Below are 12,411 nucleotides of genomic sequence, written 5' to 3' on the forward strand. Positions count from 1 at the left end.
GCCTGGCCAACATGGTAAACCCCCATCTCTACTAAAAATACAAAAATTAGCTGGGCGTGGTGGCGGGTATCCGTAATCCCAGCTAATCGGGAGGCTGAGGCAGGAGAATCGCTTGAAACTGGAAGGCAGAGGTTGCAGTGAGCCAAGATCCTGCCTCTGCACTCCAGCCTAGGTGAAAGAGGGAAATTCCATCTCAAAAAAAAAAAAAAGAAGTATAAGCAAGCCACAGATTTGTCAGCGAGGTATGTAATTTAAATTAATTAAATTGTTAGCCATATTTAAAAATAAGTAAAAAGAAACAGGTGATGTTAATTGTAATGTGTTTTATTTAACTCAGTATGTTGAATATGTTATTATTTAAACATGTAGTCAATATTTTAAAATACAGGATATTTTGTATCTATTATCTTTCCAAAATACAAGATACTTTGTGTGTCCTTTTTCTTTCCTGCATGCTTTTTTTTTTTTGGAAACAGAGTCTCACTCTGTTGCCCAGCCTGGAATGCAGTGGTGGGATCTCGGCTCATTTCAACCTTCCCCTCCCGGGTTCAAGCAATTCTCCTGCCTCAGCCTCCCTCCCAAGTAACTGGGATCACAGGCACCCGTGACCACACCCCGCTATTTTTTTTTTTTTTTTTTTTTTGAGACGAATCTCTGTCTGTCTGTCTCACCCAAGCTGGAGTGTAGTGGCAGCATCTCAGCTCACTGCAACTTCTGCTTCCCAGGTTCAAAGTGATTCTTCTGCCTCAGCCTCCCCGAGTAGCTGGGATTACAGGCGTGCGCCACCACGCCCAGCTAATTTTTGTATTTTTGGTAGAGATGGGGTTTTACCTTGTTGGTCAGGCCGGTCTCGAACTCCTGATGTTAGGTGATCTGCCTGCCTCGCCCTCCCAAAGTGCCAGAATTACAGCCTAATTTTTGTATTTTTAGTAGAGATGAGGTTTCACCATGTTGCCCTGCTTGGTTTTGTTTGTTTGTTTGTTTGGAGACAGAGTCTCAATCTGTTGCCCAGGCTGGAGTGCAGTGACACGATCTTTGCTCACTGCAACCTCTGCCTCCTGGGTTCAAATGATTCTCCTGCCTCAGCCTTCCGAGTAGCTGAGATTACAGACATTTGCCACCATGCCCGGCTAATTTTTTGTATTTTTAGTAGAGATGGGGTTTCACCATGTTGCCCAGGCTGGCCTCGAACTCCTTACTTCAAGTGATCCACCCGCCCTGGCCTCCCATAGTGCTGGTATTACAGGTATGAGCCACCGCGCTCGGCTGCTGCCTGCTTTGGAAATCTAGTATGTATTTTATACTCCACAGCACAGCACAGCACCGCACATCTCAAGTCGGACTGGCTGCCTGCTTTGGAAATCTAGTATGTATTTTATACTCCACAGCACAGCACAGCACCGCACATCTCAGGTCGGACTGGCTGCATTTCAAGAGCTCAGCCATCACACATTACCAGTCGCTACTGCATCAGACTGTGCAGTGCTGGATGGGGAGTCAGAAGAGAAACCAGGTGATTTCCATGTCAAGTGAACAGGCTAAGAAAAGCAAATTAGGGAAAGAGCACAGGGAATGTGGAAGTTGCTGTTTGAAAGAGGATGGTTGAGAAGGTTGAAGAGATGTCATTTGCAGAGGGACCCAAAGGAGGTGAGAGCACTGAACGAATAGTTACATTCTTCGTTGTCTGCCACAGTGCTGTCCAGAAGAACTTCCCACAATAATGGGCATGTTCCGTATCAGCACCGTCCAATTCAGTAGCCCCTGGCTCCGTGGGGTTTTCTTTCTTTCTTTCTGTTCTTCTTTTCTTTCTTTCTTTCTTTCCTTTTTCTCTTTCTTTTTTTTTTTTTTTTTTTAATATGGAGTCTCACTGTCTTACCCAGGCTGGAGTGCAGTGGTGTGATCTTAGCTCACTGCAAACTCCGCCTCCTGGGTTTAAGCGATTCTCTTGCCTCAGCCTCCCAAGTAGCTGGAACTACAGGCGTGCACCACCACGCCTGGCTAATGTTTATATATATATTTTTTGTTTTGTTTTGTTTTTGTTTTGTCTGAGGCAGAGTCTCGTCCTGTCGCCCAGGCTGGAGTGCAGTGGCACGATCTCGGCTCACTGCAAGCTCCGCCTCCCAGGTTCACTCCATTCTCCTGCCTCAGCCTCCCAAGTAGCTGGGACTACAGGCGCCCGCTACCACGCCCAGCTAATTTTTTCTTGTATTTTTAGTAGAGATGGGGTTTCACCATGTTAACCAGGATGGTCTGTATCTCCTGACCTCGTGATCTGACGGCCTTGGCCTCCCAAAGTGCTGGGATGACAGGCGTGAGCCACAGTGTCCGGCCTATATTTATATTTTTATTTATTATTATTATCATCATTATTATTTTTTTTTTGAGACGGAATCTTGCACTATCACCCAGGCTGGAGTGCAGTGGTGTGATCTCGGCTCGCTGCAACCTCTGCCTCCCGGGTTCAAGTGATTCTCGTGCCTCAGCCTCCCAAGTAGCTGGGACCGCCTGCCACCACACCTGACTAACTTTTTTTGTATTTTTAGTGGAAACAGGATTTCACCATGTTGGCCAGGCCAGTCTTGAACTCCCAACTTCAGGTGATCCACCAACCTCGGCCTCCCAAAGTGCTGGGATTACAGGCATGAGCCACTGCATCTGACCTGCATATGTGTTTTGTGGGGTGTTTTTTTTTTTGCACTTGGCATATGGCTGGTACCATTAAAGAACTGACTTTCTGGCCAGACAACAGCAGCTTATGCCTGTAATCTCAAGCACTTTGGGAAGCCGAAGTGGGAGGATCACTTGGGGCCAGGAGTTCCAGACCAGCCTGGGCAACATAGCAAGCCCCTATCTCTACCAAAGAAAAAAAAAAAATAGCCAGGTGATATGGTGTGGGCCTTTAGTCTCGGCTACTTGAAAGGCTGAGGTGAGAGGATTTCTCGAGCTCAGTAGTTCGACACTGCAGTGAGTTGTGATCATGCCACAACACTTCAGCCTGGGCAACAAAGCAAAACCCCATGTCAAAAAACAAAAACAAACAAAAAAAAACTGAGCATAAGTTTTTAATTAATTCAAATGTAAATAACCACATAGAGTTAGTGGATCCTGTAGTGGACGGCATAGGGTTAGTACAGTGGTGACAAGTTCTCTGAATTAAGTGGGTCCTTCATGGCAAATGCTTTATGGACATCCTCCTGTGAAATCCTAGAAATAGGCCGGGCAGGGTGGCTGATGCCTATAATCCCAGCACTTTGGGAGGCCGAGGCAGGCGGATCACGAGGTCAGCAGTTCAAGACAAGTCTAGCCAACATAGTGAAACCCCATCTCTACTAAAAATACAAAAATTAGCCAGGCATGGTAGCAGGCGCCTGTAATCCCAGCTACTCAGGAGGCTGAGGCAGGAGAATCGCTTGAACCCAGGAGTTGGAGGTTGCAGTGAGCTGAGATTGCGCCGCTGCACTCCAGCCTGTGCAACAAAGCGAGACTGTTTCAAAAACAGAACAAAACAAAACAAAAACACGAAATCCTAGAAATAGCTCTGTGATATGGGAGCTATAATCATTGTTCCCACAATGAAAAATAAACTTCATTCATTCATCTATACTTTAGTATTGTTGATAGATTTTATTTTTTAATCCCAGGTGTGGTGGCTCACATATATAATCCCAACACTTTGGGAGGCTGAGGCAGGCAGATCACTTGAGGTCAGGAGTTCAAGACCAGCCTGGCCGCCAGGCACGTTGGCTCACTCCTGTAATCCCAGCACTTTGGGAGGCCAAGGTGGGTGGATCACGAGGTCAAGAGATCGGGATCATCCTGGCTAACACGGTGAAACCCTGTCTCTACTAAAAATACAAAAAATTAGCCGGGCGTGGTGGTGGACGCCTGTAGTCCAGCTACTTGGGAGGTGGAGGCAGGAGAATGGCGTGAACCCGGGAAGCAGAGCTTGCAGTGAGCCAAGACCGTGCCACTGCACTCCAGCTGGGGCAACAGAGCGAGACTCCATTTCAAAAAATAAAAAATAAACCAGCCTGGCCAACTTGGTGAAACCCCATCTCTTCTAAAACTACAAAAATTAGTCGGGCTTGGTGGCGCCTGTAATCCCAACTACTTGGGAGCTGAGGGAGGAGAATCACTTGAACCGGGGAAGCAGAGGTTGCAGTGAGCCAAGATCGCGCCATTGCACTCCAACCTGGGCAACAAAAGCCAAACTCCATTTCAAAAAAAAAAAGGAAAATAAAATGTTCTAAACTGAGATTGGAGTGATGGGCAACAGAGTGAGACTGTCTCAAAAAAAAAAAAAAAAAGACTTTATCTTTTAGAAAAATTTAAACCTGGCACAGTGGCTCACATCTATAATCCCAGCAGTTTGGGAGGCTGAGGTGGGAGGATCTGTTGAGGCCTGGAGTTTGAGACCAGCGCAGGTAATATAACAAGACCCCCATCTCTAGCAAAAATTTAAAAAATTTGCTGGGTGTGGTAGGATGCACCTGTGCTCCCAGGTACTGAGGAGGCTGAGGTGGGAGGGCTGGTTAAGTCTGGGAGGTCAAGGCTACAGTGAACTGTGATTGCACCACTGCCCTCCATTCTGGGTGACAGAGTGTGACCTTATCTCAAAATAAATAAATAAAATAAAAATTTTAGATTTACAGAAATACTGCCAAAGTAGTAGTAGAGAGTTACCAGGCCTGGTGCAGTGGCAGGTGCTTATAATCCCAGCTACTTGGGAGGCTAAGGTGGGAGGATCTCTGAGCCCAGGAGTTGCAGAACAGCCTGGGCAACATAGCCAGACCCTGTCCTTTTTTTTCTTTTTTTTTTTTTTTTTGAGACCAAGTCTCACTCTATCGCCCATGGAGTGCAGTGGTGTGATCTCAGCTCACTGCAATCTGCATCTCCTGGGTTCAAGTGATTCTCCTGCCTCAGCCTCCCGAGTAGCTGGGATTATATGCACCTACCACCACACCCAGATAATTTTTATATTTTTAGTAGAGACGAGTTTTCACCATGTTGGCCAGGCTGGTCTCCAACTCCTGACCTCAGGTGATCCACCTGCTTTGGCTTCCCAAAGTGCTGGGATTACAGGCGTGAGACCTGACCCTGTGTTAAAAACAAATAAAAAACCAGAATTACCATTATTCCCTATTAGTTAAATATTTTAGTTACAAATGAGTAACATATTGGTAACAAATTAATAATGATAATTTGTTGCAATTAATGGACCAATACTGATACTTTGCTATTAACTGAAGGTCAGAGTTTATTTAGTCTTCCTTTGTGTTGCCCTAGTATCTTTTTTCTCTTCCAGGGTCCTACCCAGGAGACCATCTCACTTTTTTTTTTTCTTTTTGAGATGGAGTCTCGCTCTGTCACCTGGACTGGAGTGCAGTGGTGTGATCTCGGCTCACTGCAGCCTTCACCTCCTGGGTTCAAGTGATCCTTCTGACTCAGCCTCCCAAGTAGCTCAGTCTACAGGGACCCACCATCATGCCCGGCTAATTTTTGTATTTTTAGTAGAGATGGGGTTTTGCCATGTTGGCCAGGCTGGTCTTGAACTCCTGACCTCAAGTGATCCACCTGCCTCGGCCTCCCAACGTGCTGGGATTACAGGCGTAAGCCACCGCGCCCGACCAGTTCATCTCACTTTCAGTTCTCTTACCTCTTTAGGCTCTTCTTAGCTGTGACAGATTCTCAAACTTCCCTAATTTGTGATGACCTTGACAGTTTTGAGGAGTGCCAGTCAGGTATTTTGGTAAGAATGTCCCTCTTTTGGAATTCATGTGGCATTTTTCTCATAAGAGTGGGATGACATGTTTTTGGCAGCAAGATCAAGGAAGTAAAGTGCCATTTTCATCACACCATATCAAGGGTACAGCCTATCAAATTTATTGTTTTTTTATTTAAAGACACAGGGTCCCGGCCGGGCACTGTGGCTCACACCTCTAATCCTAGCCCTTTGGGAGATAGAGGCAGGTGGATCACTTGAGGTCAGGAATTCGAGACCAGCCTGGCCAACATGGTGAAACCCCATCTCTACTAAAAAAGTACAAAAATTAGCTGGATGTGGTGGTGTGCACCTGTAGTCCCAGCTACTCTGGAGGCTGAGGCATGAAAATTGCTTGAACCTGGGTGGTGGAGATTGTAGTGAGCCAAGATTGTGCTGCTACACTCCAGCCTGGGGATTACAGGTGTGCACCACCATGCCCAGCTAATTTTGTATTTTTTAGTAGAGATGGGTTTTCACCGTGTTGGCCAGGCTGGTGTTGAACTCCAGACCTCAGGTGATCCTCCCGTCTTGTTCTCCCAAAGTGCTGGCATTACAGGCATGAGCCACTGTGCCCAGCCCTCCTCTTTTTTTTTGGAATACGGTGGAAGGAAGTCACTATATGTAACCCACACCTAAGTTGTGGGAAGTTATACTCTATTTCTTTAAGGGTAGACTGTCTACATAATTTTTTTTTTTTTTTTAAATTTTAGAGACAGAGTCTGGCTGTGTTGCCCAGGCTGGAGTGCAGTGGTGTGATCATGGCTCACTGCAGCCTCAACTTCCTGGGCTCAAGGGATCCTTCTGCCTCAGCCTCTAGTAGCTGGGACTACAGGTGTGTGTCATCACATCTGGCTACTTTTTGTATATTTTTGTAGAGGTGGGATCGCACTATGTTGCTCAGGCTAGTCTGGAACTCCTGGCCTCAAGCACTCCTCCCACCTTGGCCTCCCAAAGTTCTGGGGTTACGATTTACATCACTGCATCTGGCCTACATAAATTATTATTTTTTAAGCTTGTCCACAGCTGAAACATAAGTTTTCTAGAATCCTTCCACATGGGAGATTTATGTCACTCTCCCCCATGTATTAGGTCATTGAATTATATCAGGATGGAATGCTATATATTTATTTATTTATTTATTTATTTTTTATTTTTAAATTTTTTTTGAGACGGAATCTCCCTCTGTCGCCCAGGCTGGAGTGCAGTGACTAGATCTCGGCTCACTGCAAGCTCTGCCTCCCGGCTCCCTCTGTCGCCCAGGCTGGGGTGCAGTAACTAGATCTCGGCTCACTGCAAGCTCCGCCTCCCGGGTTTACACAATTCTCCTGCCTCAGCCTGCCAAGTAGCTGGGACTACAGGTGCCCGCCACCTCGTCCGGCTAGTTTTTTGTATTTTTTGGTAGAGACGGGGTTTCACCGTGTTAGTCAGGATGGTCTCGATCTCCTGACCTCGTGATCCGCCCATCTCGTCCTCCCAAAGTGCTGGGATTACAGGCTTGAGCCACCGCGCCCGGCCTATTTATTTTATTTTGCTTTTGAGATGGAGTTTTGCCCTTGTTGCCCAGGCTGGAATACAATGGCATGATCTCAGCTCACCACAACCTCTGCCTCCCAGGTTCAAGCGATTCTCCTGCCTCAGCCTTCCAAGTAGATGGGATTACAGGCATGTGCCACCTTGCCCGGCTAATTTTGTATTTTTAGTAGAGACGGGGTTTCTCCACGTTGGTCAGGCTGGTCTTGAACTCCCGACCTTAGGTGATCCGCCTGCCTCGGCCTCCAAAAGTGCTGGAATTATCGGCATAAGCCACCACGCCTGGCCTGGATGTTTATTTTATGCTTTGTGTTATAACCCAATACTACTGTATTTTGTCAGTCAAATTGTTCCGGCTTTGGCCATCTACCACTCTTTAATTTGGCTTCTGTGGCCCTCTGACATATTCCCATCAATGTGTTTTTCAGTGGTTTTTTTGTTTATTTGTTTTATTCGAAGCAGTTGCTTACTTTGTGGCAACACAAAATGCTGCAGGCCTATCTTGTATATTTCTGCCCTTTGTCCTAGAAGCAGCCATGTCTCCAAGGGGGCCCTGGTTCCTTTTAGTAGAGAATGGTATTGAAAGCCAGGATCTGGGGCACCAGGAGTGCTTGTTGCTACTGGAATGTTGTTTCTTTAGATCTTTAGATTACCAGTAGCTTTTTCCTTTTTTTTTTTAAGACAGGGTCTCACTATATTGCCCAGGCTGGAGTGCAGTGGTGCCATCTTGGCTCACTGCAGCCTAAACCTCCTGGACTCAAGCCATCCTCCCACCTCAGTGTCCCAAGTAGCTGGGACTATAGGCGTGTGCCACCATGCCCACCTAAATTTTTGCATTTTTTGTAGAGACAGGGTTTTACCATGTTGCTCAGCCTGGTCTCGAACTCCTGAGCTCAAGTGATCCACCCACCTTGGTCTCTCGAAGTGCTGCGATTACAGGCGTGAACCACCAAACCCAGTATCAATAGCTCTTTTCTTTTTCTTTTTGTTTTTTCTTTCCTTTTTTTTTTTGTTTTTTTGTTTTTTTGGTTTTTTGTGAAAGGGTCTGCACTCACCAGCTGTGTGACCTTGGCGAGTCATTTAATCTCTCTAAGTTTCAGCTTCCTCATCTCTAAAATGTCTAAAATGGCGGTGGGCCAGATGTGGTGGCTCACACCTGTAGTCCCAGCACTTTGGGAGGCTGAGGTGGGCAGATCATTTGAGGCTAAGAGTTCAGACCAGCCTGGCCAATATGGTAAAACCCCATCTCTACTAAAAGTAAAAAAATTAGCCAGGCATGGTGGTACACACCTGTAATGCCAGCTACTCTGGAGGCTGAGATAAGAGAATCACTTGAACCCGAGAAGGGGAGGTTGCAGTGAGCCAAGATGGTGCCACTGCACTCCAGTCTGGGCAACAGCGAGACTCTGTCTCCAATAAATAAAAATAAAATAAGGCTGGTGTGGTGGCACATGCCTGTAATCACAGCACATTGGAGGCCAAGGCAGGCGGATCACCTGAGGTTGAGAGTTCGAGATCAGCCTGACCAACATGGAGAAACCCTGTCTCTACTAAAAATACAAAATTAGCCGGGTGTGGTGGTGGGTGCCTGTAATCCCAGCTACTCGGGAGGCTGAGGCTGGAGAATCGCTTAAACCTGGGAGGCGGAGGTTGCGGTAAGCCAAGAGCGCGCCATTGCACTCCAGCCTGGGAGACAAGAGTGAAACTCGGTCTCTAAAAATAAAAATGAAATAAATAAAACGGGGGTTATCATAGTCCAGGTGATCCTTGAACAACCCGGGTCCTACATCTGAACCGTACAGGTCCACTTACAAGTGGATTTTCTTCCACCTCTGCCACCTGTGAGACAGCAAGACCAACCCCTCCTCCTCCTCCTCCTCCTCCTCCTCCTCCTCCTCCTCCTCCTCCTCCTCCTCCTCCTCAGCCTACTCCAAGTGAAGACGACACGAAGACCATTATGATCCACTACCACTTAATGAATGATGAATGTATTTTCTCTTCCTAATGATTTTTTTTTTTTTTTTGAGACAGTCTCGCTGTATTCCCCAGGCTGGAGTACAGTGGTATGATCTTGGCTCACTGCAACCTCCACCTCCTGGGTTCAAGCGATTCTCCTGCCTCAGTCTCCTGAGTAGCTGGGATTACAGGCGTCTGCCACCATGCCCGGCTAATTTTGGTATTTTTAATAGAGCCTGGGTTTCACTATGTTGGCCAGGCTGGTCTCAAACTCCTGACCTCATGTGATCCGCCTGACTTGGCCTCCCAAAGTGCTGGGATTACAGGCATGAACCACCTCGCCTGGCCTCTTCCTAATGATTTTTTAAAGTACATCTTGTTTTCTCTATCTTCCTTTATCATAAAAATATACGATACAAATAAAATACAGAATATGTGTTAATGGACTGTATATGTTATGAGTAAGGTTTCTGGTCAACAGTGGGCTATTGGTGGTTAAATTTTGGGGCAGTGTGTATAAGGGTCAGGCGCACTTCCTGAGGGCACTGTGAGAACTAAATTGACCCACTTTTACAATCTTTGGAACCAAGGGCAGGTGCTGGGGCTCACACCTGTAATTCCAGCACTTAGGGAGGCTGAGGCAGGAAGATCCTTGAGGCCAAGAGTTTGAGACCAGCCTGGACAATAAAGCAAGACTCCGTCTCTACAAAAATTTTTAAAACTTAACCAGGCGGCCGGGCACAGTGGCTCACACCTGTAATCCCAGCACTTTGGGAGGCCGAGGCAGGCAGATCACAAGGTCAGGAGATCGAGACCATCCTGGCTAACACGGTGAAACCCCATCTCTACCAAAAATACAAAAAATTAGTCGGGCATGGTGGCGTGCGCCTGTAGTCCCAGCTGCTGGGGAGGCTGAGGCAGGAGAATGGTGTGAACCCGGGAGGCAGAGCTTGTAGTGAGCCGGGATCGTGCCACTGCACTCCAGCCTGGGCGACAAAGCAAGACTCTGTCTCAAAAAACAAAAACAAAAAAACTTAACCAGACGTGCTGGCGTGTGCCTGTAGTCCCAGCTAGTCAGGTGACTGAGGTGGGAGGATCCCTTGAGCTCAGAAGTTTGAGGTTGCCGTGAGCCGTGATCATGCCACTGCACTCCAACCTGGGTGACAGCAAGACCCTGTCTCTAAAAAAATTTTCTAAAAAACAAAACCCAGGTCTGCTTGGTCTCAAAGATCTTTATTTGCCTGCTCTGATTGTGAGATAGGAAGTTCCTGTCTGGTTTTGCTTTTCTTTTTGTGATGGAGTCTGTCTCTGTCATCCAGGAGTGCAGTGGCACAATTTCGGCTCACTGTAACCTCCACTGATAGTGGATTACACTTTTATTTTTAGTTTTTTATGAGATGGAGTTTTGGTCTTGTTGCACAGGCTAGAGTGCAATGGCAAGATCTCAGCTCACTGCAACCTCCGCCTCCCGGATTCAAGCGATTCTTCTGCCTCAGCCTCTCAAGTAGCTGGGATTACAGGCACGCACCCCCACGCTTGGCTAATTTTTTTGTATTTTTAGTAGAGACATGGTTTTGCCATGTTGGCCAAGCTAGTCTCGAACTCCTGACCTCAAGTGGTCTACCCGCCTTGGCCACCCAAAGTGTTACAGGCATGAGTCACCGCGTCTGGCTCTGTTTTCCTTTTTTTTTTTTTTTTTTTTTTTAATCAGAAGCATAGTTTTGATCCTAGGAAGTAGGAATCAATCGGCAACGGTAGTTCGGGGTTTTCTTGCCGTCCCTCTCAGTCCCTGTCCGTTCCTTCAGCATAAGCTGTTGTGAGTCCAGGAGGTTAGGAGACACAGAAGCTGACTGAGCCCAAGTCCCTGCTCTAGAGGATATCACTGCCCCGAGGCAAAGACGGACACGTGGACACATAAATCCACCCAGCGTGACGAGGGATGGGCACAGATCGGCCTCCCATGGAGGGCAGTGTCGGGGCCACATTAATCCATGAGGAAGGGTCGGCCGGGCAGAGAAGAGAAGTGGGGAGTTCCAGACAGAGGGACTGGCAGGAGCAATGGCACAGAGCCGTTTCATTTTATTTATTTTATTTTATTTTAATTTTAGACAGGGCCTCACTCTGTTGCCCAAGCTGGAATGCCATGGTGTGATCATGGCTCACTGCAGCCTCAGCCTCCTGGGCTCTTTTTTTTTTTTTTTAAGAGATAGGGTCTTGTTCTGTCACCCAGGCTGGAGTGCAGTGGCATGATCACAGTTCACTACAGCCTCAAAACTTTTGTCAGGGAGGATCATTTGGGGAGCAGGGGCGCTGGTTCGGAGGGGAGATCACAGTGAGGTGTCACTGACCTTGAGGAGCCCTGGAAAGTCGGGCAGAGAAGCTCTGATGTGATCCCATAGCCCATGTAGTCAACCCACTACAGCCCGATGCGGCCCATGCCTGTTTTCCAATGGCCCGTGAGCCAAGAATGATTTTTCCACGGTTGGAAAACTAACAGTAGTATTTTGTGACACGTGAAAAATACATGAAATGCAAGTTTCAGTGTCCATAAAGCTTGCCAGTAACACAGCCACGCCTCTCCTTTGTGTGTGGCCAGGGGACGCTCTTGAGCTGCCACAGAGGTGGAAGTTGTGCAGACAGGACCCGCTTTATGGATGTGCAAACTGCATCACGCAGGGCCCTGCCCTTCCACTGTCCCCGTTCTGAAGTTCTTTATAGTTTATGACTGAAGGGCCCTGCGTTTTTATTTTGCGTCAGGCCATGGAAATTATATAGCCGGCCCTAGCAACAGAGGACACGTACCCTACAAAGCCCCAAATATTTGCTATCAGACCCTTTTCAGGAAACATTGGTGGATCCCGTCTCCCCCCCACCCCAGAGGTTTCTATGTCCTGATACCCTGGAACCAATTAATATGGTACATCACATGGCAGGCTTAAGGGTCTTTTTTTTTTTTTTTAAGAGATAGGGTCTGGCCGGGCACGTTGGCTCACTCCTGTAATCCCAGCACTTTGGGAGGCCAGGGCAGGTGGATCACGAGGTCAGGAGATCGAGACCATCCTGGCTAACATGGTGAAACCCCGTCTCTACTAAATATATAAAAAATTAGCCAGGCGTGGTGGCGGGCGCCTGTAGTCCCAGCTACTCGGGAGGCTGAGGCA

At 47.3% G+C, this 12,411-nt stretch overlaps 1 protein-coding gene across 17 annotated transcripts in view; it reads left to right on the forward strand.

Moving 5' to 3' along the window:
- CCL25 (C-C motif chemokine ligand 25) overlaps window positions 1-12,411 on the forward strand; it is a 49,281-nt gene that overhangs the window by 1,370 nt on the left and 35,500 nt on the right. Inside the window, exon 2 of one of the 17 annotated variants that reach the window (XM_074025657.1) lies at window positions 1,389-1,647. The exons of 15 other annotated variants lie outside the window; for them this stretch is intronic. The gene's annotated coding sequence lies outside the window, so the exon portion shown is untranslated. The remainder of the gene's footprint in view (window positions 1-1,388; window positions 1,648-12,411) is intronic. One more of the 17 variants, XM_074025647.1, reaches the window with a different exon arrangement.

The sequence above is a fragment of the Macaca fascicularis genome, chromosome 19 (assembly GCF_037993035.2).
Source record: "Macaca fascicularis isolate 582-1 chromosome 19, T2T-MFA8v1.1".
NCBI classification, from domain to species: domain Eukaryota; kingdom Metazoa; phylum Chordata; class Mammalia; order Primates; family Cercopithecidae; genus Macaca; species Macaca fascicularis.